General features: G+C 46.6%; 1 protein-coding gene across 10 annotated transcripts in view; it reads right to left on the bottom strand.

The window, feature by feature from the left end:
- The window catches only part of CHRM3 (cholinergic receptor muscarinic 3), a 469951-nt gene that overhangs the window by 145994 nt on the left and 298368 nt on the right, over positions 1-25589 (bottom strand). The window contains exon 1 of one of the 10 annotated variants that reach the window (XM_074373292.1): positions 24482-24820. The exons of the other annotated variants lie outside the window; for them this stretch is intronic. The gene's annotated coding sequence lies outside the window, so the exon portion shown is untranslated. Of the gene's footprint in view, positions 1-24481; positions 24821-25589 lie in introns of those variants that run through there. 10 annotated transcript variants of the gene reach the window in all.

Raw genomic sequence — 25589 nt, 5'->3', positions numbered from 1 at the left:
ACATAAAAACACTTCCACATCTACCACTCAGATATTCTTAATAAGGAAGTCTTCCCTATAGTCATTTGAAATAGGCTGTAAATACTAAATGCATTCGTTAACCAGACAAGGAAAGATAAGAATGCAAAGTCGATGTCTTAGTATCTCACTCCTTGAATTAACAACTGGTTGAACTCTGGGATACATATTTCATGAATGAGGAAAATAAATTAAAAACTGTAACAGTATCATTTTTGTCCCAAAAAAACCTTTAGCACCTTTGTCTTGAAATTTGCAAAGTCCTTTACAAATAATATTCACCCCATTGTCATGGGAGGGAAAAAAACGGTATTTTACTCTCAAACGAGGAATCAGAGGCTCCAGCAAGGCATATACTCCTCTATTCTAGGTTCCATTAACTAGATAATGCATTACTACACTGCTCTTCGGGGATTATAAGCCACTTACTAACTGGCATAGTGCTTAAAAATACAAATGATACCCTACGTCTCTGATAGGTTCTCAAATTCTCAGATAGGTTCAGAATAGGTTCTGAAATCCTGATAACATCTCAGAATTTCCTCGTAATATAAACAGCCGAAAATTGTACCTCTTCGTAGTAAGAGGGAAGAAGTACTATGTTAAAAACTTAGGAAAGAATAAGACAGGAAAAGGCAGTATTTGGGAAGAACAACCACTTACATGTGCTGCCCTCTTTGGGCATCAAAATTTAACTGTAACTGGATAGTTCTAGAATTCAAAACTTCCCACAGAAAACAGGTCACCCCTCCTTCCACCAATTTTTTTTTTTTTTTTAACTCAGCACATCCAGTTCATTGTCTCAAAGCACTCGCACTGTTTATCAATACTTCAGGAACTGTTACACTTTTCTTCCTTATGAGGCACTGGGCACTGGAACAATGGTGAGCCAGCACATGCGAACACTGCAGGGCGATGCATCTCACCCTGTCAACACTGATTAGCTTTTCTCTGATATAAACTGACTTCACAGAAGTCATACTCCATACATGCAAACACAATTATATCAACCTAAGAGTTACAAACAAAGATAAAAAGTAACGTAACACGTAAGTTTCAGCTACTCTGTAACAGTTATCTTGTATTTCAGGAGCACCTGCTTTCGGTCCAGTTCCCCAATCGTTTGTATCCTTCCTGATGCAAACTGAACCAGAGACACTCTCTCCCCGCACTTCACTGCACGTTGGGGAGTCAGTCTCGTGCGAGGCCAGCCTGACTAGGCACGACAGCAGGAGCCGGAGCCGGCGTGGATGCAGCCGTGTGTGTGAGGAGGTCAGTGAGCGGCACACAGCCAGGAGTCTGGACGTCGGAGACATCAGATCCTCTGGGGGGGTGAGAGATGGAGACCGCTGTGCTCAGTAGTTCCAACTCTCAACAGCGAACTTCTCAACTTAATTTCACATACAACTGCCCCACCCATCCAATTTTATTAGAAAATGTGACATTCTAAGAAGAGTTTTCTTCCAGACGATAGCTTAGTCTTATAATATTCAACACCACTTAAAAACATTACAAATATGAAGGGAACCTCTCATTTCACGATCACTGCGATGGTCAAGGACCAGCCCGGCTGGGCAGCAGCCCCTCCTCAGGAGCCACCTGGCTGGGATGGTCCTGAGAATGTAAGAATGCGACCCCAGGCACGAAGGACTCCACTGCCTTTTCTGTTTTCAAGTGTCTGCTATCATTTTCTCTGCCTTCCCCTTGCTGGGCTGCAGGCAGTCTCCCGCTCCAGGGCCCAAGCAGAACCAAACGAGGTGCTGGCTGTTCATTTTTCAATGTGTTGTAAGCTAGGGAACAAGTAACCAAGCTGCTTAGAATTGTATGTGAGTTGAAAATAAACTGACTCCCAGGAGAGCCCGGAAAGTTTCCGTTTTTGGCATAAAAACCAGGAACTTTGTTCCTTGAGTTTACTGTGTGCTAGATATGTGAGCTTCACAGATAAGGCACTTCTTGATAAGTGAGGCTTATTGTGTTACTGAAATAAAACACAATGGCTTACAAAATTAAGCCTGGGGGCTGCCTGACATACTTCCGCTAAATGAAACCTTTTAGAATGTTGATCACCACATCCCAGTGGTGCTGAACAGACTTCCTTCAAAAACTAGGAGGAGAGAGTCTTCTGGAATATTTACCTTGGGTAACAGAAGCAATGATAAGGACATGCTGTGGATTCAGTTTTAAGAGAACAAAGAAGGGATAAATCTCATTAAGAGTAAAAAGAATTCCACCTCAGTAAAACGGGGAAGCTCCCCTCAGCTCTGATGGAGCAGAAGAGTCCCTTAACTCCAACCGCAATCCCTTCAAGACGGGGTGTGGCCGCCTTGGGTCTGCACACTTCAAATTCATTAATGACCTTAAAGTGAGAATCAGACTGGGCATTCTTTTCCACAATCAGACAAATTATGAAAGAAAATCTTCCGTCCTCCTCTGCCTCTTTCAGCCCCCGAGGACGAGCCCATAACTCACGGCTTGGATGTCCTCCCTCCCTCCCTGACCTCTGGCTGCGGTCGGCCTCAGAATCGCAGCTCCCCGTAGGAACACGGCATCGCCAGCACAGATTCTGTACGGCTCTTTCTGTCCTGTGCCCCAGTGTGGGAGTGGGTTGCCTATTTACATGCTTAGCTCAGGATGGATCTCTAAGCAGGATCTTCAGAACACAGCAAGGGAGAAAGCATGACTTGCCCTGTCCCAGTGCTTCCCAGTGGGGGGCCAGTGACATCTTGGGGAGAACAGTCCTCCGCGGTACTGAGCTGTGGGGCATCTAGCAGTCTTGGCCTCTGCCCAGTGTCCCCAGTCACTGTAAGAACTGAAAAATATGCCCCAACATATTTCCAAGTGGTGGCTGGAGAGGTCGTACTGGCCCCAAATATGAACTACTTCAGACTCTGTGCTGGGCTGAAATGTCTACAGAAAACAGCCCCATTACCACCTCCTCAGCAAGAACACGGAGATTAAGTTCAGGCTGGCACTGCTGTTCCCATTAAGCAGTTGCTAAGGCAGTATGCAGAAGATGTTAGGTTCCACACCATTTGTTCACAGGGAACACAAATGTTCACAGCTTACAACTGCGGTTATCAGGCACAGCTGCTCTGCACCGACCACCAATCGAAGGACGTTTGCTTGGAACCTCCCGCCACACCGTCAGCACACACCTGCCTGCTGGTGGCCTGGCCACTTTGCCGCCACACTGTAAGCTCATTCAGGGCCAGGTGCCTTGTCCCCTTGCTTCTCACTGTAATCACAGCGTCTGGCATAAATAAATACTGAAAACCAGTAACAACAGGTAAGTTAGTAAATGAGTGGACACAGCAAAGTCTCTACCAACCAACCGTTCCCAACCCTGCAGCCAAACAGGAGTGGGCCTGGTCACACGTGATTCATGATCTTTAAAACGCTCAACAGAGGACGTCGTCTACGTCTACCGAGTTACTTTTCTTACTCTGTCGAAAAATGCTTTAAAAAAACACTCTTGGGAAGTACCCACTGTCGTCTCTGTGACAACTGCTGTCCTTTGCTAAATGGCACCTTCCCCATCTGCAGTTGCTTACATAACCCGGGAGCCAGGGCCCAGCTGAGGCCTCCCTGGGGCTGCCTCCTGCAGCGAGTACTTCCTATCTGTATCATCTAAATGCAGACCTGCCTCCGCCTGCAGACACAGACGCAGGCACCCTCCAGGGCCCGGGGCTGCTGTTCCCTGGTGAAAAAGAGATACTTACCACTCTGGCCTTCAAGAGACTAAAGAAATTTCTGTTTTTGACCCTGTAGATGAAAACGACTGTAAGCCATATCAGTAAACAAAGAATGCTGAAGCCATCAAGTCATCAGCCGCCACCCCTCACAGTGAAGACCAGCAGGCAGCCTGAGGGGACCCAGAATGAGAGAGGACAGGACACTGGCCCTAGAGAGCTAGGGCTTGTCAAAGGAATGACTTCAATGACCCAAATGTTTGCTTCCTCCCACACACAGAAAAGCGCTAAATTCTTTAACTTGAGATGCCTGGTTCTCTTTAATTAACAATAATCTTTAATGTTCCCACTACCTGGTCTTTGTTGTAAAACCCCAGTATATCCTGGCTCCTCCCCCACCTCTTCGGAGCTGCTTCAGGGCCATCTGAGAGGCTGCCACCCCAGGCGCCAAGGAGTTCGAGTCCTCAGAAACGTCCACTGAATGAACATAGCAGCTTCAGGCTGTGCGTCTGTTTCAGTTGACAACCCAAAGTCATTCTAAGTGCTGACCTTCTTGGGAGCGGCTCATATGCTCATTCTAGATTTCAGAAAGAATACACATTATTCTAATCCTGACAGTAGTTTATGTCTTTGCAATCTTGCCCTCTATCTTAGGTAGCTTATAAAGTAGTTCTTCCAAACACTGCGCTGCCTAAAGGAGGGATTTAAACAACGTTACCTGTCTCTTCACAGATACCAATAAAAAGTGACACATTACCTTGAAGCGTCACGTTCTCGTCACCGAGATATGGAAAGGCTAACCTCAACCCTGACTTTAATTCTTTTGTTGTTGTTGATTTATGACGTGAATCCCAAAATAGGTGAAGCCTAGAGTAAAACTATTTTTAAAATGTAATTATCACACCTAATAGACCATCATAGGAATTTCAGGATTTTCAAGTTCAGAAAATCAGCCTAGGAAAACTAGCATAATTAAACTATTTTATATGTTTCTTAAAATCTTTGAATGGATCAGGTCGGCAGTTGTTTGTCACAGCTTCACACTGAATGTTATTCACATTTGAAAATGGAAAAAAAAAAAAACCCATAATTCTGATCCTGTAGTTTTGTTGATAATTTTTCACAGGACAGATATTTAACCAAGGTGGTATTTTGCTAAAAGTCAGTATTCTCTCTCTCTAAGAACTGGAAACAATCTTGAAAACAGCTTATTCCCACACCCTCATTTAATAAAAGGAAAACCACAAGACTATAAACTGTAGACAGGCTTGGCCTGCAAACTCGAAAAGCAGGCAGTTTCCTGAAACCCCCGTGTGCTCTGCCAGCCTGGGGGCGGGCCACCAGCTCGCGGAAGCGCCACTCTGCCTCTTCCACGAGCACCGGGCTGCCCACCTCCGACCTCCACCCGCCGCCTCGCGGTTCTCAGTGGCTCTGTGACGGTTTTCTTCCCTGGTGCAACGCGTGGACCTAACCGACGCTGTCTCCATGTCGGAGCCCACGTCTGCCACGCCTGCGTTTCCAAGTTCCCTGTGCTGAAATGAAGCCAACTGGAGGCACTCTGGCCTGGAATTCCGGCTGAGGAGCATTAAGTGGACTACACAGACCCTCCGCAACCCCTGGGTCCCTGAACCACAAGGGGTCTTTCGTCAGAGCAGCACAGCATCCCTAACTAACGCACAGTCCTGACGGACTGGTTGGCAAGTCAGTTCTCTTCTGTGTCTTCTCGCACACTCTTACAACAATGATGTGCCAGTATTACTGCAGTGCCTACGTTCACAGTGCATGGTCTGTGCTTCCCCCAGCGTTAACCACTTCACACGGCCACACTGCTCAGTCACCACCAACTCTTTTAGGTGGCGTCTACTGTTGTCCCCACTCTGTAGTTCAGAATACTGAGGCTCCTTGTATACCCTGGTGGAGCTGAAATGCGAGAACCCGTGTGTCAGACTGGTGCCTCCGCTCTCTCTTCTGACCTGCAAACCTCCTGCTTCTCTGGAGTTACACTAGCTAGTTCCGTAAGTGAAGAGTGACTCCGAAGCCCAGCATCTAAAAGAAACGTTGTCATGAGTAAAAGCACTTGAATCAAAATGGGCCTCGGCATCCCGGCAACATGAACTGCATTTAGAAGACCGGTGTCCACTTGTTCTCATCTTAACAGCACGAGTCAGTCTAAGACGACTGACAGAAACTGCAGATTCACGGGCAGAAACCGACTGGGAGGCTGGCACCGTCAGCACAGAAGTCTTGCTGGCGTTCTCCCTTAGAGCGACATGGAGGACGCAGACAGGAGGCGGCACTGACTGTTCACTGCGTATCCCTTGACGGGGTGATCTCTTCATACATTTTGATGTCAGCAGGAAGTCTCAAAGGGGTTAAGGACAAGATGGAAGAATCCATCAGGAGCTATTCGGTAGGAAGAACATTTTGAGGGGATGGCAATGTAACTTCCTTGAATGGGAAGTCCTCACGTGGAAATGGAATTTGAAGAGCTGGTCGGATGACGGCAGAAACACAAAGAAGGAAACATCTAGACAGACGGCACAAACGCACGGACGACAGTAAGGATACACCACTGGAGACCACGCCTGAGCTCTGCTCTACCACAGGGATGATGGCTTCATTTCATCTTTACAGACTTCCATGCATTCTCTCCCAAGCACACTGGTATCCATCTACCTATCACCTTCCGTTTCTATCCTGCACATACTCACTAAACCTGCGGAGCCGGCCAACCACGCCGACCGCGACTCTAGCGCTGAGTTCCGGCGTGAGGATGGAGGCACTCGTGGGGTGGAGTGGTGAGGAGAGGGGTGCTCTGCAGAGTGGAAGAGCAGGTATCGCAGAACGCAGGCATTCAAGACAAAGCTTGATGTAACAAGACAAGTATGATCTGCACTCATAAAAGGTCGGTCTGTGAGTAACTGGACCCTGACTGAGACTCAGAGCTGCAGCGCTCTGTTACATCGTATCATTCACACAGGGCCTCGTAACTCCATCTGGGCCAGCAACTTCTTCAAGAAACTAAACGGACTGTTTTGTAATTTGAGGTCGGGATGTCCTCCCCAAGTTTTCGTTTGCTTACAAACGACACTCTTATTTAACCAAACACGATCATTCTGGTCAGGTCAAGATGGGCTCCTAGGACCCCGAACCAGGTCCCTCAACGTGCAAAGCTCCCCTGAAACTTCCTGCCCAGCTCTCGGAGTTTGGAGAGATAATGAGAGCACTTCTACTTTCCTAATTTAGGGTTTATCGACATATGCAGGGCAGCCACACACAGTGATCTGATCAAAACCAAAACCAAAACCAAAACCAGAAACAAACAAACAAAAAAGATCCTGTTTAAGTTCACTGCTGCAAAGTTGTCAAAGGCCAAAAGGTAAAGTTTTACCGCTGGTAATGATTCCTTTTTCTCTACAAAGCTTGTCTAACCCAAATTTTACTTTAGAGAAAGCAAACATTGAGGGGTGAAAATAACATACATTTGGCCTTCTGAACCGGTGGGAATACAGCCTGCAGCCGTGGTAACTGCACCGCTCACCGCCCAGGCTTCCTTACCTGCACCTTAATGAGGGGCCATCATCTCTGTGCATGTCAGCACCTGCCTTCCTCAGAGCCACCAGTGCAGCTTTGGGATCCCCACACCTGTAATCTCCCCTCCATAAAGGCATCCACTCGACGTGAAGGCCAAGTTGTCTCAGCACCGCACAGACCCAGAGAAGGGCTAACGTAAAAGAGAAGGCACATCGGAATTTGCGTAAACCTTTGTTTTCTGCCAAGTGTTCCTTGTTTAAAGAAGGTGTTGTTTAAAGGCTAATTATATTTATCAAATGAATTCAATCCATCCATTTTGGACTAACTGCTTACTCCCTGACGGCTCCTTCTTTCCTTTCAAACGTCGAGGTAATAGTGAGGCGAGACACATGCAAATTGGTTCTAGTTATTAACTTCACAGTTTAAACTTTCCTGACCTAGAAATCAGCTTCTGCACAGAATTTACTGTTTAGCTGTCCAGACATTTTATTAACTGAAAAACACAAACTTTAAAATCCACCAAGGACAGGTGGGCATAATGACTTATCCTTTAAGAGAATAATGGCTGAGCAAAAAGCCCAGCCCAGGCCGGAGGCTGACCAGGCTGAATTAGAAAGAAGTGCCAGCAGAAGTCTGTCCTCATAACAAGAGAACACTGACGTTTGGAAAACCAAAGTAAGACAGAAATGAGAAGTGTGACCCTCCAAATGAGAATTAATGATGAAAAGTAGTTAATACCCAGTCCATGCTGAGCGAGTGCAGGTGACGGGGGAGGAGTGTGTGCGCACATCCCTCTGCAGCTGACAGTCCAGCACAACGGCATGAACGGCGAGGTCTCTGGTGTCCAGTCACACTAAAACAAGGCTGTTTCCTTACTCTTGTCTTGCTGGTGGTCCTCTCCACATCAGTATTTCTAATGGACTAAAACCATTATTCTTCTTGTAAAACTGATCTAATACATTTTGTCAGTACATTTAAAATACTGAGCAAACACTGCCTTGTGTTTTCTCACATCGCTCCCCACGTCTGACCAAACGATGGGGGTTTGATGAGAAAAGAAGCAAGAACGGTTTCAGAGGACGAAAAATGTGAGCCTCTCCACTTCTTCCTACAGAAGTCTCTCAGGCTGAGGTCCCTGGTCAGAGTCCTCTGTGACACCCAGGAAGCATGCACACGTCCCATGGGCGTGTTCTTCCCCTGCAGGCTGCTTCGCGGTAATTCTGATGTACACCTTCTGTTGAACACGCCACAAACTTAAACTGGGTGTCTGCTCCAAAAGGCAGGGACTCTTATTTATTTTGTTTACTGTTCTCTCTTCAGCTTCCAGAACAATGCCCGGTAGGCAGCAGGTGCTCAGTAAGTATTTGTTCCATGAATATTCACTGAGCTCCTTGACGAGAAAATGACAGTAGAAATCAGTCCATTTGGATGCAGGAGAAACAAATAATTTATGTTTTTTTTACATGATACAAGAATAAACTTGTCTTAGCCAAGGTATTTAACTCTCTGAGCCTCAATTCTGCCACTTGAAAGATTACACCTATGTCACAGTGTGTTAAGAATTAAATGAAAATTCACGTGCAAGTTGCATGGCTCAGAACAGACGTGCACAAAATGTGGTGTTGCTCTCAGTCTCCATCAGCAGGAAGGACAGACTCCTGTCTGATTTCAGGGACTCCTTTCAGAGAGCTTTAGGGGACACAGATTCCCGGCTCCTGTGTCTGGGCAAATGCTCCACTGTTTTTCCAAAGTGAAACACTGAACGTGACCGGTTGTGTTACACGGTGTGTGGTCAGGCCACTCAAGGGGGCTGTTCTCTTGCTCTCTGTACCGCCTGCTCCACCCAGCTCACAGGACTGACCTTCCTAAGCACTCGCCCCAGCAAGCGGTTGCCCTTCTCAAGGGGCGGTGAGGGGCCTGCCCCTTTGCCGCTTTCCGTAGTGACACATGAGCCAACCTGACATCAACTCCCCAGAACTGCGAACCTCCCCTCCCCCCGGAGCGAAGACGGCTGCCCACCATCTGCCCGCACGGTGGGTGCTGTTCCAGGACCTTGCTGCAGACAGGTAAGCCCCCTCATTCGCGGACCCACCGCTGATCTGTCCCCAACTCCCGGCTCTTTCTTCGGTGTTGAAGCTGGGCGAGCACAGGCCCTGGGCACGTGGGTAAAGGTATTCTGAGACAGAAAACACCACGAGGGCATTTCTGAATTGCCATCTTTCCTTCTTCACGTATCAAACTGAAATGGGATTTAGTGACAAGTAAGTCTGACTGTTTTCTTCAGAAGCCAAGTAAAATGATGAGGTAACCGTGACCCCTAAGGGTCCAGCCCTGTGGCCAGAGGTGTGAATACTTACAGCGTTCTCACATGCAGAACATCATGATCTCAGAAGGACGTTGTCAAGGGGAGACGGCCCTTAAGAAGAAGGCAGTCACAGCTCATCAGGCTCTGACACCGAGAAGAAACACCACCAATACAGATCACTTTTTGTCCCAACAGTTTCCACACGAAAGAGGGACGTGTCTCCCACAGCACGTAGCCTGCAGTCGTGCGGCCATCGCCTTTCAGCACCGCCCGCAGGTGCTGTGTGCATGAGTTAGATCATTCCCGTCGATGCACCTGGTCAGGTCGCACTCCTGCCTAAGAGCCTCCGGTGCCTCCCGTCCGGCTGCAGAATAGCTGCTGACTTCTGAGCAGGGGCCAGGGCTGTCAGCTGTCACCACCACCCCTCCCCCAGACCCTCCCATCACCGCCTGGAGAGTCCTGCAGGGCGACCACCCCGACATCGCTCCCAGCACTCTAGACCTTCCCTGGTCCAGGGTTCTTACCCAAAGCAACCCCTCTGCCTGCCATGTCCTCTTTTTCCATTTCTGCTCCTTGATCTCACACAAGTTCTAGCATCCTGCCCGGATGGCATCTCTTCCCAGACAGCTCACCGAAAGTCTGCTGCTCTCTTGCCTCCCTGAGCTGCCACACACCTGAGCGCTCTAGGAACTGGTGACTTCCACAGGTACGCACCATCCTGCCGTCCACCGGCACTCTGGCCTCTCACCTCTACCTGTGTGCCTCTTCAGCAGCCCCCGGGGGACTTCCACAAGCATCTGAAAATTAAAATATCTGAAACAAGCCCTCTCTCCCACCCTGTCCTTCCTCCCAGTCTCAGTGAGCCTTGCCTCGCTGGTGCCCTCCAGCCCTCCTCCGTCTGTCCTGGACAAGCCCTTCATGCTCCCGCCTCAGGACATTTGCACTTGTCCTCCCCTCGGCCCGGGACATCCTTCTTCCCTAGACACTTGGCATCTTCTCGGTGGCACCGTCGTCCTTCAGCAAAGCATCCTCTGAGTTCTCTCCAAAACTGATTCCATGACACCCCCACCGCCACACTGCCCCCGACACCTTCCTTTTCCTGCTTTCCCCAGAGTACTTATCACCTACTTAAGTGCTGTGTGTCTTGTCTTACTAAGGGCACGATGGGCTAGCTCTGCACCAAAGTTTCAACTCAGTGAGGCTGAAGGAGCAAGTCTGCTGCTGGAAGGCAGGAGGCCTGCTCTTGTTTATACAGTGAGTGGGAGTGAGCATACCAGCTCCCAATCTCTCCTCTGTGCGACCCTGAGCAACTCTCATAATCTTTAAGATCTCCAAGCTCCATCTTCTGTAAACTGGGATTAAAGGGTATAATTGACTACAAGTGCAACAGACAATAAGCCTCAGTGCAATGGCCACTGTTAAATGTTTTCATCATCAGCTAACTTTATAGCAGCACGTGGTTAGTCTACAGCCCTCTAAGGAAGAAACTTGCTGCTAATGTAAAATAAAACTTTCTTTCCTTTGAAAGCCAATTTCAATTTTGAGTTCAAATGAGAAACAAAATAAATAATCAAATGAAGGCATCCTCACTACCTATGCGATTGTTAAAGTCTCTATTTAAACAGAAGTCTTTCTTTTCCTGACTGGTTTTACTTTCGGCGCCAAGTCACGGCTTCATTAAATATTACTAGATGTTAAATATATCCTGAAACTGTTTCCCTCTCAATAAACTACAGAAATTGGCAGCTTTCTAAAAAGATCCATGTTCAGTTGAGGTTCAGGTGGAGCTGGAGGGTGGCGAGTGTAAGTCAGATGGAAACCGCAGTGCTGCTGCTCAGCTGTCTCTCACCTGTCACAGGCCCACAGCGTCTGAACAAAATTTGTCAGAGATTCAAAAGCGACACCAGCTGCCTGTTTCTTTCACATTCAGGCTTACAACATGAAAATCTTACTCCTTTTATTTGCATAGCGACCACTGATTAAGTGAATTTGACAAAAATTAAGACGATGGTAGATTAGACGTGGTCACAAATTATCTCTTGCTCTTCCTCTCATGGGAGTGTATTTCTCTCCTCTCGAATCTGGGCTGGTCCTGTAGCTTGCCTTGGCCAGGGGGATGTGGAGGCGCCGACGTGTGACTTCCAGGTCTGGCCCTCTCGAGGCGTTCTGCCCCACTCCTGGATCGGCTAGACTGTCCCAGGAAAGCGGGATGTCCTGCCAGGCGGCCTAGTGGAGTCACCCGCAGATGGCCGCTAGCTGCCGTCCGGGTTAGGGAGACTCACCCTTGGGCCATGTGGCCCCCACTGAACCTGCAGATTCACAAGTGACCCCAGGTGGGACCCACCCACGGCACAGAAGTGTCATCAACAGATGCTAACTGCTTTAAGGCACTAACATCTGGGGTGGCACAACAAGTGATAAGTGAGACAGCAGTTCTTAAAATAAATAACACAAATATTTTCCAAAATATGTCATTTCAGTATACACTTTCTCTTGCATCAGGTTTAGCCAGAGCCACACAAAGAGAGGAGCAATATGCAACCACATGTGCGTGCTGCCGCGCAAAGAGCAAGCTGCAGCATCTGCTCCGGCGAACACGGAGGGATCGTGTTCACTTTTTTTTTTTTTCCCAGAAAAAATTCCATTCATCGTATCACGGAACTTTAAAAAGTTGAGAGAAATTGGTCTAAAAGTGTTATTATAAAACCAACCCTTATATTGGCTCTCGACTACCTGAAACCATGAGGTACCTTTCAGGTGTCTCGTGTTGTACTTGGATCTGTGACTCACAAGACGTCGAATTCACACAGTTACACACGACGCAGTCAGAAGCAGAAACCCCAATTACTTCAGGAAGAAGTGGTGCTGAGTGCTAGGGCCTACAGGTCAAAATCAAAATGCAGCAGACCTGCAGAAGAGTGAGAAGGCCTGGGCTGCGGGGGCGGGGAGTGGGGAGGCGGCAGGGAGCACGGGATGGGGTGGAGGCGTCAAGCCCTGGGCGGAAGCCACAGCCCTGGGTAGAGGGCTGGCTGGGCTCCAGGGGGTCCGCCTGACGGACAGGTGGGAGGAGGTGTGGCCAGATGAAGCCAGATCCATTCTTTCCAGGGAAGTCTTACTTTCTTTCGGTCTGCTGCGACTCCATCTTTATGAAGCTAAATATAGCTCCGACTGTGTTTACATATAAATACAAGATGAGAGAGTGTGTGTGAGTGTATGTGTGGGGCCAACTTTATTGCCAAAACCTAAGAAGGCTTCAACTGACTGGGTTCAGCCAATCTTCAGCTGGCTTCAGCGATGGAATTCTTTCACTTATTTGTTCAAACCCAGATGTCTTATTGAAAGGGTATGAGATGGCTTACAGAACACACACAAAGAGCTGAAAAGAAAATGCACGAATATATCAGGAAAAAATAAAAACAGGGAGGGACGGAAAGGGTAAGTTGGGGGAATCATTTTAAAAACAGCAACGATTTATTTAACTAAATTCACCCTTCACCTCGCCTCAGTGCATGTGCGTAGAAACATCCTCGATGTCAAGTTCCTCGGAGCCGGCAGCACTCACGCCTCCTGCCTCAGCAGGCCCGACTGAGCCTAGAACGGCCTGTCAAAGTCCCAAACTTCCAGCCTTGAAAATCGGCAAATAATATTGAGGGAAAAACAAGTACTTTTCCCTTCAAATCCCAGGCAAAGCACTTCGCAGTACTATTCGAGAAACTCCCAGTTGTCATATTAGAAGACAATGGTTTTCCTAACTTCAGAGCTCACCTCTGAAACTCCTGGCCTAGAGAACAGCCCATTCCGCGACCAGAAGACGAGGCTGTGAGACAGAACGTGGCCTTGCGGGAGACACCTGACCCTGACCCTGGCCCTAACTCTTCTCCAGGGCCGCTCCGGAGGAACCCTTTCCTTCCTTTTTCTTTTCTGACTTGGAAAACAGCTCATGGACTCCATCAGCGCCCAGAGTGAAGCCCCCGCAAACGCCTGTCTCTCTGGACAGCTCTCCCGTGGGAAGCGGCTCCCATCCTCCCAGGAGGGGCAGGACAAGGAGCAAAGTCAGCTGGCCTCCAGACGCCAAGCACTCACCAGCTGGCAGAGTCTGAGAGAGACTAGATTATGGGGGAAAAAGACACTAAGGTTTTTCACGTCACTTTCACTACTTTCCCTGAGACGACTGGAACACATCCCCTTTTCCATTATAGTATTTATAACCAGCCAAAGAAAAGTATGTGCACATTTACATATATGTGTGTGGTTATGTGTGTGTGTGTGTGTGTGTGTATTTATTTATATGACGTGCCTAGCAGTGCAGACACGCCCCTCCAGCAGGTGCCTCGGCTGCCCAGCTGTGGGAACTGACACTGGGCCCCCTGGAGTAACACAGGGCCCAGCATCCCAGCTGAGTGAGGCAGCTCAGCAGTCAGCACCTTCATACAGTGTGAACTCTATTCTCCTGCACAAAGGAAATATCTGGCCTCAAAGTGAAGGTGATTTAGCTCACCTGACTGAAGTTTCGAGCGCTCTGTGATGTTATGTTGAAAGACTGCCATACTTGGCTGTTTTGGAAAAGAAAAGCTTTTGGAGTCTTCCCTCAGATAAACAGGGCCACACAAATGCAGGTCTTGGACTCCTATTAACAGTCCCTGCAAGCCCAGTGGCAACGGCCAGTGCGTGCCCATCTCCAAGTGTTTCTGACAGCCGAGCAGCGCACTTTGCCAGCGCCGCCGCGTGCTGGGGTGGCGGCGCCCTGTCGAGGGTGTAAAATCACAAAGCCGGCTAGACGCGTCTCTGCTAGTGTCTTTGGCTGTTCTCCACCCATCACCTCCCAAGACAGAACCTGCCAGAGCAGCAAGTCTACTGTGAGGTGCTTCCTGTGGGAACAGTAACAGAATGACAGACACCCATGGAAACAGGTGAGGACGGTGAGAGGGGAATGGGGTGGGGTATAAAGACCTCAGAAAAGACGGGACATGTTCCCTGCTCAGTAGTGACTGAGACAGACTCCACCTCAAACCCCGTCCGAGAGGCCCCTACCCGTGCCAGTGCCCCACGTGGGCGGGCGTTGTCGACCTCCCTAATGAGCACATGACGCCCTGTGCAGCGTCTCTTCTGCAGACAGCGCTTCTACAAGTGCGCAGAGCACACTCTGCAGACCGAGCAGGCAGCGCACGTGGCTCATCTCCAGCTTCTGCTCCCAGGACACGAGAACTGGGAACAGAAAGCTGCGGATCTGCCCGGACAAGGCTTGTGCTCTCTCTCCCTTGCTCTCATTTCATTCCTCATGGCAAAACATCTACTCAACAGGTTTCTCAACAGACCACGCTGATCACGACCATCCATCCAGGAGCAGAGACTTTCACCTTCCGGTGGAGGAAACATTTTTTTTGCTGCCCTAGCATTGTGTAACCCCAACCTCCCATTTATGCACAAGCCCTGGCTCCCCAGACCTGGAGCCTGACTCTGGGTGATAATTCCCACTTGGCCGGTTGGGCTCGCCCTCTGTCCCAACAGTAAGCCCCAGTGCTGACCACAAGCCAGGGCTGTGCGTCGGGGCAGGGATGCATGCAAAACTCAGGAATCCAGCCTTCCTCTAATTCTGGCCAGAGGTAGACCCTCCAACGACAGATGGCATCACAGTGAGAAATGGAAAGCACGAGGTTATCAGCGATGAGGATGGGGCTGAGAAATGGACCCAAAAGCTGATTTCCAAAAGGCAGGTATAGAGTGCGATTAAAGAAAACAGGCAAAACTGTCATGGAGTGGAATGTGGGCCCCCAACCCCTGTTAGTTACTTAAAGTGGTTCTTTTAATTCCTGCTGGCAATGAAAGAAATAGGCAAACTAAAGAAGCTACACCCATGAGTAGTTACTGTAATTATTGTTAACAACCATGAGAGATGAATACGGTTTTCACCTGTGTCCTGAAAGATCTTCATTTGTTGACTCTCAGAAGTGTGGCCTCAAGGACACCCGGACAGGCCTTTTTGTAATCCACCCCGATTCTCTCCCAGTCAGAGTATCATGAAGAATCTGTGAGTTACCCATCACTTCAAACAAGCCACAATGGCAGACACAGAAGCATCACGCTGTGAACAGAGCCAGCTCTGCTCTGGAAAAGGCTGCTCTGCCCCAGGTCAATCCACGGGGCCAGCGCTAAGCTGCACAAACTGGGGGTACAAATACGCAAGAAAAAAGCGGTTACGTGTCAGGGTGAGGAGCAGAGGATGCCTGAAAAGGCAAGCAAGTCAAAGATAGGGCAGAGCTTCAGCTCCGAATCACACATCTGGTACTCTCCTAAGTGGCATCTGAAACATTTAAACGGCACCTGTGGTTAGTTGTGTTGCGTTTCTTCTTCAAATAATTTGTAGCGATCATCCCAACAGTAACATTAATCACACTTTCCCCCAGGGATTTTGGGTTTAGGGCTTAGATTTAAGTTTCATTATTCACTTTCCAAAGAGAGATTTATGAAGTGGCTATGCTCACTACCCACAGTGACAAAGGGCAACAAAGCAACAGAAGTTATTCTGTCATTTTATTAAAATGTGGCTGAAAATTCTGGTAAATAAGGTACTAAAGTAAATACATCCTGGATGACTAATGATTCACAATGCGTATACTTTAGAGTGATACATTGCAGAAGTGATGTGTATGTGGGAAATATGGATACTAAGTCAAATATAAACTTGATTTCTCAGAAGTTCTTGTTTTTAGGGGGAAAAAATCCCTGAAATGAACCCCAAACAACAAACTACTTAAAAACATGTCTTCGGTAGCGGTAATTCCATACAAATATAAATGTGTCATATAAGTGTATTCACACATTTTCAGCAAGACTGAGCATTCATGCAAAATTAAATAAAAGCAGAAAATCAATTTCTGTGATGACTCAAAGGAATACTTTAATAGATTCCAAGTTGCAGCCACTTTTACAGGCAATTTCTTTACAAGTTACTTTGTTATACTTTATTATGTTTAAGGAAATGAAACATTAACAACCCAGTGCTGCCGATTCAGGGCTGGAAATGGAATTTTTGTTGGCATCACCTTTATGGAACTCACATCAGCAAGAGCAGCAATTAATCTTGGAGAATTTTCCAAAACAAAAAACTGACATGGAGTTTCAAATCTATGACATAAAGTAAAATTTGTAGCACTCAGTATTAATCTGACAGTCAGCAGGTTCGACATCTGATAACATCCCCTAAGATCAGCCCTCTACTCCCACAGCAGTAACTGCGGCACACCTGCGTCCCTGCGTGGAGCGCGGTCCAGGCTGGAGGCACCTGCGTTCAGGTTAGTGTTACAGTGCGGACGGAGCTGGACAACAACACATCAGCGAGTTTTAACCCCTTCGCTCTCAGAGCGGCTGGATGAGCAGAGAGAGATTGAGCACCATGCTCAGAGCAGACTGCAGAGTGAAGTCCCTGTTCTGCCACCATCTGGCCTGCTGGCTTTGGGGCACCACCAGTTCCTCATACGACATCTATGCCCACAGCAGTGCAGGACACCCGCCTTGCGGGACCCAGCGAAGATTAATGGTCTGCTGTACAGGAGCAAACAGGAGGAGCACAGCTCCTGCTAGCTGCTGCCGCGTGGCGTGAGGAGGGGCACCACAACGTGGCGCTGGTTCAGGGCTCCTTGCCCTCTCGGCTCAGGTCTCACGGGGGCAGTGAAGATGAGGGGCAGGATGTCATTGGTTTATCTGTCCACCACGTTTACAGAAGGCCTTCTCGCTGCCGAAGGTGTGACCACCACCCATGCATCTCCCAGGAAACCCTCCTGTGTGGTCTCAGCTGCTGAAGTACTTCAGTATAACTGCTTTTATGATATATGTCGTTTGTGTAAATTATATACTAATGTTCATCTGTCAGCATTCATCTAAGGGAGGCTGTTTCCTCTGGCTGGCATATTCCAGGATCAAAAGAAAAGAAGTAACTGAATGAAATTCAGTCCTCAAGAGGTAATGATCAACCAAATAATGTACAACAGGTAAGTGGTCAGAAAAAAGAAATGTGACAGCATCTTACACCTCCAGCCAGAATGCTGCTTCATTTTTTATTTACTGTTTTCATTCACTGCTTTTATTTTATTCAAAAATAATGAGTCCACGTCTGGGAAAAAAAGTTTGACAGTGACTTGCTTTGATAAAAACTCAAAACTATTCCATGATTTTTAAATTGGCTTATCATTTTTAAAAGAATAATAAAAGCAGGGGAAAAACTGTCTCATTTAAAACTTGTCAGCTATAGGAAACATATAGTTGCAGGAGACAGACATGCTGAATGCGTTACCGGACGGTGCAGGGACTAGACACGTGTGTCGTGCTCTGTGCACCCAATTTAAGGATCAAGCAAATCAGCATCATCTATAATGTGATGACAGACACCATCTGACTTCTGTTCTGAAAGAAGACCCCTGTGGGGCCACTGGAGTCTGAGATCGGGGACATTAGAGACAATAAACTCACATTACATTGATTTTATAGTACAGTTGTACGTTTGTGGGTCAGAAGACATGTATTTGGTTTGTCTTCTCTCCTATAAAAATAGGTAAATTAAAGTATAACGATTTTTTTTCCCCATTCCAACGTAACCCCCATTTTGGATCAAATACAAATGCTCTATATTTCAAATGAGTATACTCTACGGAATAAGTATTTTTTAAATAGCGTATAATTTCCAGCATACACAAATGCAGCGGTGCTCCAGCGAACTGCATCACCCAGTTTCAACAGCTGCCACGCTTACTTCACCCAAATCTCCACCCACCTCTCTGCATCTTGGATTGTTTGGAAGCAAGTCCCAGCTTTGCTTATATAACCACATACAGAGAACCACTATACCAATGTCACACCTGAACAGTCAGCAAAGATTCTCTCATGCTCACTAATGACATCTCTCGATTATATCATAAATATTATTTCATGGTTGGTTTGTTCGAATCAGGATCCACGTAAGGTCCACACACGACATCTGTTTGACCTTAGTTCTCTTTTAATCTACAGGCCCTCCCCTTCCCCTCTTGGTTGAAGATCCTGATCTGTTTACCACGTGTAAGTTTCCCATTGGCTTTTCTACTAAAGGTTTGACAGGGATCAGTGATCACTGCCCAGATTCATTAGATCATTTACAGGTTAAAATGTAGTGGTTCTAAGTTTACCATTTCTTCATCAGTTTTTAACTGGAATTCTTCTAAAAAGACAAAATTTCTCTCATCAGTTATGTGGAACAGCCACCTGCAGACTGCAAAGGAAAGGCAGAAAAGATCATTTCCCTTTGTTTACCAGTTTTCATAACACTAAGTACCTAGCATTCTTAAAAAATTACTTTTTTGTTATTATTATTCACAAATCCATAGAACTGTAATGCACTTATTTCAATTATTTGTGAGTCTACCTTTGGGTTTTCAAACTGCCCCACCTCTCACGAGCGGAAGTCCATTCAGGTTGAACCCGAGTCGTTCTGACGCAACCCCGTGGCCCCAGCCGTCTTCGGCTCCTCACTGTCGGCACAACAAGGTCCTGGGCTCCCTCTGAGCACTCCCTGCCCCGGGCCTGGAGCCAGCGATTTCTCCAAGAGGGACTACTTTCTTTCAATGGCAAATGATTTTTAGAGACCAAACTCTGAATGCACAGGATGCTCACTGACATTAGGTTAAACGCTTTTCATGAATAAAAGTTTTGCTCTGCAGAGCCAGAGATAGTGGTAATGGCAAAGTCAAATGAAAATAACTGACAACCGACTAGCACCTTGTATGCTGTGTAAATGTGTGAAAAGTCTCCAGGATAAAATGGTTTCCTTCATTTGAAAACTGCTTATGTAAAAATAAAATCTGGATTCAAACATCTAGAATCAAGTTCAGCATAGTTTATCTTTTGTGAAGAAGTATAAGAGATGAAATGCTTTATATTAAGTTGAATTAAAGAAATAATGGAAAACACATGCACCCCAATGTCCACAGCAGCACCATATACAGTAGCCAAGACATGGAAACCACCAAAATGTCCTTTGACAGATGACTGGATAAAGAAGTTGTGGTATATTTATGCAACGGAATACTACTTAGCCATAAAAAATAATAAACTAATGCCATTTGCAACAACATGGATGTACCTGGAGATCATCATTCTAAGTGAAGGAAGCCAGAAAGTGAAAGAAAAATACCGTATGATAGCACTTATATGTGGAATCTAAAAAAAAAGACATAAATGAATTTATTTACAAAACAGAAACAGACTCACAGACATAGAGAACAAACTTATGGTTACCAGGGGGAAAGGGGGACGGAAGGGATAAACTGGGAGTTCAAGATTTGCAGATATTAATTACTATATATAAAACAGATAAATAAGTTTCTACTGTACAGCACAGGGAACTATATTCAATATCTTGCAGTAACCCATAATGACAAAGAAAAAGAAAATGAATATATGCATGTGTATGTATGACTGAAACACTGTGCTGCACACCAGAAATCGACACATTATAAACTGAATATACTTTAATAAATAAATAAATAGAGTCAAAGAAATAGGTTTGTAAAGGACCTCGCAATGTCAGAGAGCTCACAGATGCTCAATAACAGTTGACCTCTTTCACCTTTTCCTACATAAGGAAAATGTATTGGAGCCAAATTTAAATTAGTGTGAGTTTAATTCTTGACTCAGCCCAATTTCCTATTTAATCCTCATCCTTAAACTTTACTTCATTTTTTATAATGTGTAAAAATACTGAATCACTATTCTGTACACCAGAAACTAATATAATATTGCAAATTAATTATACTTAAATAAAAAATTTTAGAAATGAAATAATGTGCTTTGTGATAAAACTAAAGTAACTTTATGAGCACTGACAGAGGCTGGTAGCAAAGCAAGAATTTATTGCTAGTCTCTAACTTAAGACTCACTACCTAGAAAACGACTTAATAGTAATAATAATAGTGAAACGTTTCTCAGATGCTTACTATATATTGGCTATATTTCTACAAAACGCAACTTGGCCACTGTTAACCTCCGTTCTCTCCAACTGTTCCTCAGTCTCTGAGACGGTGGAGAAGCCTCTGCAGCCTGCACTTCGGTTCTCCTCCGCATCCTTCCTGCCCTTGGGCCCCTCCTGGGATGCGCAGTCGGGGAGCTGTCCAGGTGCTGGGGCTGCCTCCACTTCAGCTCGTGGCTGACAGAGGTGGTTGGTCGTACGGTTTGGGATGAGAGGCCATAGAAAGGTAACAAACAGGTGGAGAACTCAGGGAACAGAAGAATTTGATCAACTGGATCAAATGACCAGGAAAACAGAAGATAAAAGGATAAGATGCCATAAATCTTAACTGAATACAATGGAATGTAGACAAGGAGTTGTCTGGAGGGAAAACGCCACTCCCAAGAACAGAAGTCGTGTCAAAGGGACACTCGTTCCTCTTTGGGGCTAAAGGCAGCCCAGTTAATCAAACAGAACAAGGTATTAATTCTGACTAAGTGTGGCATGTTTTAAAAGACTTTGTCCCACTGAATTGAATCCCTCTGTGGGCAGGGGGCCAAGCAAGTACAAACCCATGGCAGAAAGCCCTCTGCTGCAGCAGGCGGTGCCCACGGCTGTGTCCCTGAGCGTCTTCTGCACTCAGAGATTCCTCCGAGTTAGAACTGAAAACGGCAGGGTGCCGAACAGTTGTGTTGCATCTGCTTCCATGTGCCCTTTAAAGTCTAGAAACACAATCCTCATAAACCAGTTTAATGTATCATTTTAAAATGTAAAATATAAGCACAAATGGCTAATTACTGGTTATTTTTTTTTCAATTCTGGACCATAATTTCTGCCAAATCGTTGAGGCCAGTAGTAAAGATTTGAAAATGTTTTTTGAGGGAACAATCTTAATGGCTATTTATTATATAGATCACAAATGATTGGCAAAAGATGCATTTGAATCTAAACCAAAATTAAAATGTTTTCAATTATCTAAATGCTGCCAGACATCTAAAAAGGGAAGATCTGCACTAGAAAGCATTCACTGCGCCCTAAGCACCCACCCCCACTCTCTTGCTCTCATTCACGTGCGAGAACGCGCACAGAGAGCAAAGCACTAATGCTGAGCACGAGGCAGCTGTGACGGAGACTCAGTCTCTGCCTTCTTCACCTGTGAGCAGATCGCAGACTGAGGCCTTTCTGAATCCCAGCTGCGGTTCACCCAACCTGGACAGTGAGCTGAACCACAGACTGCCCGTGTCGCTCACGGCTTAGCCCCTTTGCCCTGTCCCACGTGGACGCCGGGCCTGCCGGGCGGCCCTCCCACGCCCACTGTCTGGGTGCCCGGGGTCAGCTGGCCCCCACACACTGACAGTTCTGAATCTCTAGTCGTGGCCCCTGCGTTTCTCTCAGCAGAAACTGGCCCTCTCCAACCGATGGCACTCAACATGTTCACGTACACCTATCACACCATCCCTCCCCAACGCTCCCCCTTCCTCCTACTCAAAGAACAGCGTCACTATCATCCAACCACCTAAGCCAAACACTTAGCTACATGTTTCACCTTCTTCATCATCTCTGCATTCAGCTGGCCACCCAAGTCCCATAAATTTGACCTCAAAAACGCTGCTAAAGTCCACTCCTGCGCTCGCCCCAGCCCTGCCACACTGCACCCCTCACCACTCCCTACTGCATCCGAGCTGAAACTACCCCCCCAGCCGGTCTCCCCAAAGCCCATGCGGGCCTCCAAGCTGCTGCAGAAGCGACCTTCTACCAGGGAAGCTTCCAATCGCTCCCCCACCGTCAGGACCTCGTGAAGTCTCTTGGCCCAGCTTCAGCACCGTGGTTCGCCCAGGCAACCTAAATCTGCAGTTTCCAGAAGACTATTCTCTAATAATCAGTTTCTCTGGACAGAATGTTCTCTCCACCAGTATGCACACTCTGCTCACGGGCCTCACGTGTACTTGAACGTCAAGATTCAGATGAACTTTAAGACTCAGTACAGTGATACTTCTTTTAAGACGACTTCCTGCCCTGCCAGTGACTCCGAAGTCCTGCCTCCCTCCCCCCACAGGTGTGTCTCAACACCACGTGGCACGGTTGCTGGCTTGCTCGCCGCCCCCCTCTACTCAGCCACGGAGGTGGAGACCATGGTCTTTAACTGCATTCCCACATCTAAAACATGGGTTCTCAGCATGTGTGGCCTCAAATCCTCTTCACGCCATGAAAATCACCGAGTACACCAAAGACCGCTTGTTTACGGGGCTAAACGCAACGGTATTTACCATACTTAAAGTTGAACCTGATTATTTAAAAGCCAACTTTAAAATGATAACAAGCCAATTACACGCCAACACAACATGCTTCTGTTGAAAAGTGTATTTTCTCAAACAAAAATTTATTGGTAAGAGTAGTCTGTTTCACACTTTTGCATTTTGCATTAATGTCTGGCTGGTAGAAGACTGCTAGGTTTTTGTTTGTTTCTGAATTCAGTGTGTTAATGAGATACGTCATTTGGGTTGATACGCATGAAGGAATTCCAGCTTCACACAGATACATAGTTAGAAGGAGAGCAGCAGTCAATGTTTGAGGGTTTTTTTTTTCAGGTAATTGTGGATATTTTACTTTGAAAACACACCTAAACTCAACAGTACTAGTTTCTTAAATATAAGATGCAATGGGGAATCTAAAACCACATGTATAGTTTTCACACAATGGTGTATTAAAACCCAGTGTATTCTGAATGAATCTTTGACCAATGCATAATTTTGTACCACCTTGCGTGTTTTCAAAATGCTGGTTCACTGAATCATGCAGATCTCCCAGATTTCGGCATGTTTTTTCAAAAGAGGTACATCAATTAGTATCACCAGCAGTCTCATTACACCTGTCTCAAACTTGTTACGGATGATAAAGCTGTCAAATGCACGTGGTGGATAAAATTTTTGGAAAAATTTTAATTTTTACTTGAAAGCCTATATTTTACCATTGGCAACAAGTACTGTCAACTATTTTCCTTTAAATGACAGCTCATTTCATTCATTTTTTTCCAAAATATTCAAGTCTGAATAGCCAGTTTGTCTGCTAGTTGTTCTTGAAAGCCCAAGTGGTGTTTCATGAAAAAAAGCAGTTAGTTAGCTCACATCTGAAACAAGCACATGGGTTTTTTTTTTTTTCCCTCAAGCCAACACCATGCTTCAGTATGAGACAGGATTTATGCACACTTCACACTGTGCACATAGAATATTGAACAAACGTGTACTCAAGGATGCAGATTTAACAACATTAGCTGATTTTCTGAACTGCTTCACCACAAACGCTCAAGTGAAGTGCGTGAGGGTGGGGTGGTGGAGAAGACGATGACGAGACGGCGCCCCGCCTCGACTCCTGCTATGGAGCCAGCAGCTTCAGTCACCACCGCCTTCAGCCGTCAGTGCAGGTGCCAACACGGCAACTTCCTCAGAGGCCTGGCCTGGGCCTCCTTCTGGGAGGGTCTTGCAAGAACATGCATCTCAACAGCCCACACCTGGAGAACTGCCGATCCAGACAACGAACACAATGAGCAGTGACACGTTCCAAGTGGGGACCTGAAGGACAACTCTGTGCCGGGTTTGTCTGTAACAGTGACGAAGGCTGTCTGTGCGGGTGTCTGCATGTGCGGGTGTGTCTACCATGGAGACCCATCTGCCTGATGAAAGGTAGACCCTTGAGTCAAACGTAGAATCAAAAACAAGGACTTCGTGCCAAAACTTCCATCCTGAGTTAGGAACCCACTAAAGGGAAAGAGTTACGGGATTCCATTAACTGCACCACCATCAGCTACAAGGGAATGTACCATTCCTGCTTCATTTTACATAAAGACTTGTCAGCTAATGCTATTTTAGTTATTTGCAAAAATTATCCACACAATGCTTAACTGAACTACTACTGTGAACCTGTGAAACAGGGGACAAAGGCTGAAAAACTTAAAAGACTCACCCAACCAAGCTGAGTCAGGGGTACGGCAGACAGACGCGGTGCCTTCCAGGTGTAGTTTTCTCCCCGAGTCACTGCACCTGCGTCACCTCCCGTACCACAAGCTGGCCACAGACAGGTGCGTCTTCACGCCGCGGAACGCGGAGGCTCAGGACTTCTGCCAGAGCCCCACGGCCTCGTTCTCCTGCACCCTAACCCCGTTCAGCTGGCCTGTAACCCTGACCACTACTGTAAATCTGGCTTCTTTACTGGGGTGACATGAGTGTGTGTGTGTTCACAGAGAGGCACGCTGTTTGCTCCGCTTATGGGAAACCCTTATCGACACCGGCAGAGAGGTGGTTAACTCTAGAACCCTGCGGACATCTGGTGAAAAGGAAGCAGGTTATGTAAATTAGCTTGGCTGGGGTATCCCCTTTTTAAGAAAGGTCTTTTTTTCTTGTACTCCTACAGAGTGACAAGTGTAATCTATGTTCAATAAGGAAACTTCAAAGGCAGCAAGAATTCCTGACAAAATACTAAGTGTAACTGGTATAGTGTGTTTGGGGTGCCCTTGTCCCAGGACTTTCAGATTGTGCCGAGAGACTCTGACAGACGTAGGGTGACTAGCTGTCCCGTCTAGGGGCACACACGTGGAGAGCGGGCAGGCTTGCAAATGCATGGCATGGGAGACTCACCACTGGCCTTGATGAAGCATGAACAATTCGTGCTGAAAGCAATGGTGACCTGGCTTTGATTTTTTTTCCTTTTCCCCTGCTTCTGTAATACTTCTCTCACGTACTCTTAAAAAAGTCATATGACCCTTGCTGATCTGTGGAGGCACAGTGCCCAATTAAATTACTTCCATTATAAAAGCACATACAGCCAAACACTTTTTATAGCACACGATTCCAACCCTATAATAAGCATCAAGGAAAAGTAGCACAAAAGCTTTTTAAAGTTTAATAGAGGCATTTAAACAATTGGCAACACCATAAAAGGTCAGGGAGAGTGCCTCACTGCTGAGGGTTCAACCAGCAAAGAAATTATGAAACTGACATTTTGAAATGAGAGAACATTTTAATATTCATTCTTTTGGGGCCAGGGCCAGGCTGCTCAGAATAACAAGGATATC

This window comes from Camelus bactrianus, chromosome 11, assembly GCF_048773025.1.
Source record: "Camelus bactrianus isolate YW-2024 breed Bactrian camel chromosome 11, ASM4877302v1, whole genome shotgun sequence".
NCBI classification, from domain to species: Eukaryota; Metazoa; Chordata; class Mammalia; order Artiodactyla; family Camelidae; genus Camelus; species Camelus bactrianus.
This window is presented reverse-complemented; position numbering and strand designations above follow the sequence as displayed.